Source organism: Bison bison, unplaced genomic scaffold (genome assembly GCF_000754665.1).
Source record: "Bison bison bison isolate TAMUID 2011002044 unplaced genomic scaffold, Bison_UMD1.0 scf7180017864213, whole genome shotgun sequence".
NCBI classification, from domain to species: Eukaryota; Metazoa; Chordata; class Mammalia; order Artiodactyla; family Bovidae; genus Bison; species Bison bison.
Genome location: NW_011494785.1, coordinates 4,892,923 through 4,900,163, shown reverse-complemented (window position 1 = coordinate 4,900,163; position 7,241 = coordinate 4,892,923). Strand labels below are relative to the sequence as shown.

General features: G+C 43.3%; 1 protein-coding gene and 1 pseudogene across 2 annotated transcripts in view; one reads left to right on the top strand and one right to left on the bottom strand.

The window, feature by feature from the left end:
- The window catches only part of ADIPOR2 (adiponectin receptor 2), a 43,307-nt gene that overhangs the window by 35,780 nt on the left and 286 nt on the right, over positions 1-7,241 (bottom strand). The window contains exon 1 of one of the 2 annotated variants that reach the window (XM_010845047.1): positions 1,301-1,810. The exons of the other annotated variant lie outside the window; for it this stretch is intronic. The gene's annotated coding sequence lies outside the window, so the exon portion shown is untranslated. Of the gene's footprint in view, positions 1-1,300; positions 1,811-7,241 lie in introns of those variants that run through there. 2 annotated transcript variants of the gene reach the window in all.
- LOC104992355 lies at positions 2,413-4,896 on the top strand (annotated as a pseudogene).

The following is a 7,241-nucleotide window of genomic DNA, read 5'->3' as shown; positions in this document are numbered from 1 at the left end:
TTCTAAAGGAAATCAGTCCTGGGTGTCATTGGAAAGACTGATGCTAAAGTTGAAACTCCAGTACTTTGGCCACCTCATGCGAAGAGTTGACTCATTGGAAAAGACTGGTGCTGGGAGGGATTGGGGGCAGGAGGAGAAGGGGAGACAGAGGATGAGATGGTTGGATGGCATCACCGACTCGATGGACATGAGTTTGAGTGAACTCCGGGAGTTGGTGATGGACAGGGAGGCCTGGAGTGCTGCAATTCGTGGGGTCGCCAAGAGGCGGACACAATTGAGTGACTGAACTGAACTAATACGTATAATTATACTTCCAGATCTTTTAAGTTACAGAAATTCTGGAATGAAATAAAATGAAAATAAATTTGAAGAAAATAAAAATAACCCTTCTGCTCCACAAGGCTATGGAGTTTTCACCATCATTGCTTATTTCCTGACCAAAGGAATGGGTATGTGGATAGAATTATGCATACATATTCATGAAACTAAAATTTCAGGACATACAGGATTAAACTCAACATGCTACCAATGAAAAATAATTAGGTAATATACTAACAACAAAATGTATGCTAAAGAAAGTGAAGTTGGTCAAAATTTAATAGGGTAATTATTTCTTTCTCTTCAAGACCGTTATGCTTTGTATGCTTTGTTTTCCTGTGCATGGACATTGTAGAAAACTCATAAGTGCAGTAAGAATATGTAACTTAGAAGCCACATATAAAGTAAGTTTTGTATTTTTTGTGTGTGTGTGTGTGGTGTTCAACTGAAAAACTTGAAATGTCCTTTTGCACAGGTATTTTCCCCATGCCTAAAGATATTCTGGCAGCTTCCCGACTTCGGCTAGCCTTTCTCTTCTGTCTGGACACTTACAAGGTCTACCGAAGCCAAGATACCATTTATGCGGTACACATGCCCTCTACCACACGGCAAACTCCAAACCAGGGGTTACATGAAACAAACCCCCTAATTAACCCAGTCCTTTAACTTCCAAAACTGAATGTGTATGTACTTACTAAATAGGTTTGGTTAATTATTTCCTTACAAACAAGTCCTAGGATATTAACCAGTCTTATTTACCTCATTTTAGAAATAAAGGATGATATAGATAATATACCCAAGATGACCAATTTATGCTGTAATTTTTCAAGTTTACATTACACAAAGACTTTGAAAAGGTTATTTTTTAACAAAATTAAAGCACTTCACTTTATTTTAAAGCACTTCACTTTAAAGAACTTCACAGTAGCCCAAAAGAACACAATCTAATTTAGGTTTTAAAAAGAACATAACATTTACTCACCACCAGGACTGCAACAGACATGAAGAAGTTATACACACCTATCCTCAACAAGTATATTGTCTACTGGGCAGTCACCCAGATTCTTTTAGCAGGGTTGGCAAAATTACACTGCCTTTCAGGGCTAGACAGGGAATCTAAACAGGTGAGCAGCTCTATCTAAGGGAGAACATACTAGATAGAACTACTACAGAAAGCTTGGTCTTGCCTAAAGTAACTCTAAACCAACTTCAAACAAAATATATCTCCCAGTGAGAGAGACAGACTACACTGCAAGATATGTTCAACTGCCAATCAGATAAAGATTGAAAAAAAGTTCAAAATGGTATAAAGAATCTAGACCTCAGCCACAGTTCTGACAAGAGTTTACACTGCTGTGACCTTTCTGGGTAGCCGTCTAGTAATATACATCAAAACGAAAAATATGCATTTCCTTCAACCCAGTAACTAGACTCAGAAAGTCACCCTAGGGACTTCCCTAGCGGCCCAGTGGCTAAGACTCCGTGCTCCCAGTGCAGGGGGCCCAGGTTTGATCCCCAGTCAGGGAACTAGATCCCACATGCTACAACTAAGGTTCACATGCTGCAACTAAGACACGGCAGAGTCAAATCAATAAATATTGAAGAAAAAAAAGAAGAAAGCTACAGAAAGTTGCCCTAAAGGCCACCAGCACACGACATTGTACATACAATGCATACATATTAAATTTAAACACTAGGCAATCTATTTAAACAATCTAAACACCCAGCAATAGGAAAAACTATTAAATTATGGTGCACACATTCAATAAAATACCAGGAAACTAAAGGATGGAGTAAATGCAAACATACTGACCTGGAAAGCCATCATGGACCTTGGTTTTTAAGCACACTGCATGTGTTCAGTCGCTAAGTCGTGTCCAACTCTTGCGACCCCATGGACTGCAGCCCCCCAAGCTCCTCTGTCCATGGGATTTCCCAGACAAGAAAATTGGAGTGGGTTGTCATTTCCTCTTCTGGGGGATCTTCCTGACTCAGGGATTGAACCCATGTCTCCCGCATTAGCAGGTAGATTTTTTTTTTTTTTTTTTAACCACTGAGCCACCTGGGAAGCCCCTTAAACATACTATGACCAAGATGCCGCCATCAGCCAAGCTCCCAGTGCTACTTCTGGTCACACCTGGAAGAAGGACTCCAAGACCCAGCCTGAGAAGGGCTGGCTACTATCAGTGGTGTGGGTCTTCTGAGAAACGCTCAAAGAAAGTCAGTCTACAGTCAACTTGTCAAGCAGAAATAAACACAAGCTGCCCAGCAACCTATGGCAGTTACAGGATTAATAAAGTAGACCCTCTGGTCTACACTGAGAAGCTTACACAGCTGAATATTCACTGCACATCCAATATGGGAGAGTTTCAAATTGCAACCAAATAAATCTGGAGAAAGGAATGGCAACCCACTCCAGCATTCTTGCCTGGAGAATTCCATGGACAAAGGAGCCTGGTCAGCTACAGTCCATGGGGTCACAGTCGGACATGACTCACAACTGAGTGACTAACAGACAAACCCAGCAAAGAACTGGCAATGCTGGTGATGTTTATGGCACAGACTGGTCACTGCCACCCAGAACATCTAGACAACTTTCCTCAAGAACCAAAAGACCTTCTCTCCTACGCTGTCCTGAATGTAGACCTCCCAATAACACCTTGCAAAGCTCTGACCTCACCAAGAACCTCATCAATCCATCAAGGCTGCCAGAGTTCTTTTTTGAACCTCTATGATGCCATGTAAGCTTCTAAGACTTTGTACACTCATTTTGTGACTGATGAGAATAAAGGTGCAAAAAACAAGAATACAGTGAATGTGTATTGCAGAATTGCACACACACATGTTAAGGGGCAGCAATGCAACTGCAGCCAAGATATCTCTGGAAGTGGTGACTAAACTACAGAAGAAACAAGTGAAATGATGCCAAGACCATCAGTCAGTGTTATCACAACTGTATGCTTCTCTAAGGTCACCGAAGTATGAATAGCTGCCTTGACATTCCTCCAAGGGCAAGATGAACAAGAAGAACAGGGCAAGGACTTAGAGTGCTAATGCTGCATGCCTCCGGGAGAGGCTCCGAACACAGGACAAGAATGTTACCAAAGTACTTCAAAAACAAGAGAAAAGTTACAAGTGTTAACTTCTCAATGATCCATTCAATTCAGGAGCTCCAAAGATTTGCAGAAAAACCACTAAAGCAGCTGAAGAGTTATAAGCAAACTTCTGAAGTGAAGATACTGCTCATGAACTTCATCTCCAGACTGGCAAGAATTCACAAGCTCTTTCTGTCCCATTGTGCACAGGTTTCTGCAGCAGCACCAAGAGGAGGAACAAGACCCTTCTGTTAGCATTACCAACTTCTCTGCACCTGGTAGTCCCAGAGACCCCTGAGGTGCTGCTCAGGACCACGCCACCCATTCTGTCATGACAAGAACTCTGGGCAAGTCATGACAGGAGGAAGCAATGCCCTGAGAGAGACAATAGCTCAATGACTGAAAAACTTCCTGAAGACTTGGCCCAGTATAAAATACACTCTTGACCTCTCCTAGAACTCTGATTCAGTTCTTCTGAAAACTGAATCCTCAGGTATCACAGAAGGAACTCCAGGGTAAGCCTACAGAGGCCTCAATAAAATCAAGGGTGCAAGAATATGGAGACTAAGATGCTAAAGATTACATTCCAGGAACTGAACTTCTGAAAGCTGAGGAACAGAACGCTGAGAACCATCTGGATAGGTGGGGAAATACCAGGCTCAGTGAAGAGGAAGCTGATGTAAATGGGGGGTGTGCACCACTCCTTTGATGAAGAACAGCTAGAAATCTCCAAGAAACTGAACAAGCTTCATGGAGGAGCCAGAATGTCCAGTCCAAAAGTAATTGCTTCTTCAGTGAAGAGCAGCTGGTGCTACAGGATAAACTTCTGAAAAACGAAAAAAGCAGTAACTTCCAAGCAAATTTTCCATTCCAGGGAAAATGCTAAACTTGTGTTATTAATCTGAATATTAGTGAATTAAGATTGTTCATTTGCATTTAAAAGTCCAGAAGCACTATTTTTTGAAAATCACCCCAAAAAAAGTACACTTGCTGAACAATGACTGGTTTGATCCCACTTTAAAAACTCTGTAATACAAAACTGAATCCTAATATGCAGATTTTAATTAACAATGAAGCAACATTGGTTTATCAATTGTAACAAACAGTATGTTAATGAAAGATGTTATTAATAAGGGAAAATGGAGTGTGGGTGATATGAGAACTTTCTCTACTAGCCACACAATTTCTGTAACTCTAAAACTGCTCTAACGAAGCCTTAATTTTTGTAAAACCTGCATGTGTTAGATGGATTTGCAAATAAACATTTGCATATGCAAAGAGAGAGGGAAAGCTCTATATCAAATTTGTTAGCAGTGGTTTCCTACAGAGAGTAAGGAGCATAAGGAAGAATTTTTACATTATGTACCTCTCAACTGTCTATTGAGGGCCTGTTATTGAGGGCCTGGGTGCTGAAACCAGACTGTGTGTGCTCAGCCGCTCAGTCGTGTCCGATTCTATGTGGCCCCATGGACTGCAGCCTGCCAGGCTCCTCTGTCCATGGGGATTTTCCAGGGAATTCTACTGGAGTGGGTTGCCAGGCCCTCCTCCAGGGGATATTCCCAGCCCAGGGATCGAACTCAGGTCTCCAGTATTGCAGGCAGATTTTTTTTTGACTGAGCCACCAGGAAACCAGACTGCATGGACTCAAACCCCAGCTCCATCATTAACTATCTGACCAACTCAGGCAGCTAATCTCTCATTGCCTCCAGTTCCCTCATGTGCAAGTAGGGACAACAGTTTGTGTACCTGTACTGAGCTGCTGCAGACATTAAATGACTCACTGCTTGTAACATGTAGACTGGAAAACTATCTGGTCCGTAATAAGTGCTCAATAAATAGTGTCCACCACCAATAAGCATCTATTGTGTTCAATAAATAGTGTCTACCACCAATAAGCATCTATTATGTCTCATTAAAAAAAAAAAAAAACCTTGACTGGTAAAACAAACAAGGAAAACTTGGTTCATCAAGCCCCTTCTAGTGAAATCTTCAATACAGAAAATACAATGTATTCAACTGCCAAATAAAAATGAGTATTTAACAGACTGCAAACCAATATTTGGCAATATAAGCCCATTTACATAGAAATAATCACCAATAGATTCTACAAAGATAATCATAAAAACAAACCCTTGATTTGTGTTGTGATTTTTGCTGTGATTCTATTTACTTTTTCCTTTACATTTTTCTGACTCATTTTAACTTTCTACATTGAATATGTGTTGTTTTTAATAAAGTAAAGGAGTTGGCAAACATTTTCTTTTGAAGGCCAGATAGTAAATATGTTTACCGTTTACAGGCCACTCAACTCGCACCACAAAAGCAACCAGACAAGACCTAAATGAGAGCATATGGCTATGTCCCATTGAGTATTTAATTTACAAAAACAGGCAGCGGGTAGGACATTGCCCACAAGCTGTCACGTTTGCCCACCCCTGAAATAAAGAGGGAAACAAAACTGTGTTCATTTTGGAAAACAAAAAGAAAGTGCATCTGCTAAACTGACACTGTTGACTGGGGGGAAGGGACTTGTTCATTCATTAATATATACAAGAGTAGGGACAAAAAAAATCAACTTTTTTATTTAGGCTCTGGAAATTCTCCTTCTCATCCTTAGTGCCCCAGTAAGAGAAAGCTTGCTAAGGAGCCTAAAGTCTGAATGGGTACACATGCTAGTAGCTAGGCAATTACAAATACAGGCAAAAAGAAATACCTTTCGTATTTATATAGATTTGAAATTTCTTCAAATGTCATAATAATTCACCACCAGTGGCTGCCACCACAGGACCTGAAGTCCCAACTAACTGATGAAAAGGATTTTGGTTTTGGATCAGGACTGTCAGCACGGAAAAATTTATGAGAAGAGATGAAAACATCTATGGACAACTACCAGCACTAGAAGTGAAATTTCTATGAGATAAACATGAGGAGTGAAAAGAATCAGGAACGAACCATCTATGAAAGTCTAACAGAATTACAGTCAGAGGGTGGCAAGACGAGACACGCAAGTGGCCTTTGGGAGGACACTTCAAACTTCAAAAAGTTTCTGATCTTCGCCCCAAAAATAAAGCTTTGGATTGGAAGAAACTATTCTCAACATTTCACTTGGGAAGCAATTTGAAATGTTATGACAGATTTCTCGGAGTTTTAAAAGGTTTCTTTGGAGGATGGACGAAGGGCTGCTTTGGGAGGAGATGCGATGGGAACAACCTAGGGCTGAGGAGTCCAGAGTCTAAACATAAAGACGTTAGCAGACCCCTCTGCTTAAAAAACACGCCGACCCTGCACCACAGTCCGCGTGCCGGGTACGAACGCGGCGGGACCCGTGCACCTTTCTACCCGCGACCGCGCCAAATTGTTAAGCCCCAGCGGCGAACGAAAACAAGGTCCAGAGCCAGGGGCGCCCGCAACGAGCTCCGGCACAGACGCCCAGACCCGCCGGACCGGTGAGCAGCCGCCTCGAGGGGCAACAACGACACACCGGGCCCAGGACCCGGTCCGGCCAAGCCGCCTGCGCGCGGGCAAACGCCGGTGAGGGGTCTTCCCGCCGCAAAAGCCGGATCGGGGCCCGAGCGGAGCCCACCTCGGAGTGCGACCGGCGGAAACCCGGAAGGGTGACCCGGGGCCGAGCGGACCCGGGGCTGGGAGGGGAACGGGACCGAAGGAAGCCGGGGACCCTGGGCCGGGGGAGCCGTGGCTGAAGGGGACCCGGGGCGGCGGGACTCGGGACTGAGGAGATCCGAGGCTGGGGGAACCAGACTGCAGGGAGCGGAGGCTGAGAAGATCCCGGGGCTGAGAGGATCCCGGCGGAGGGGGCCGGGGACTGAG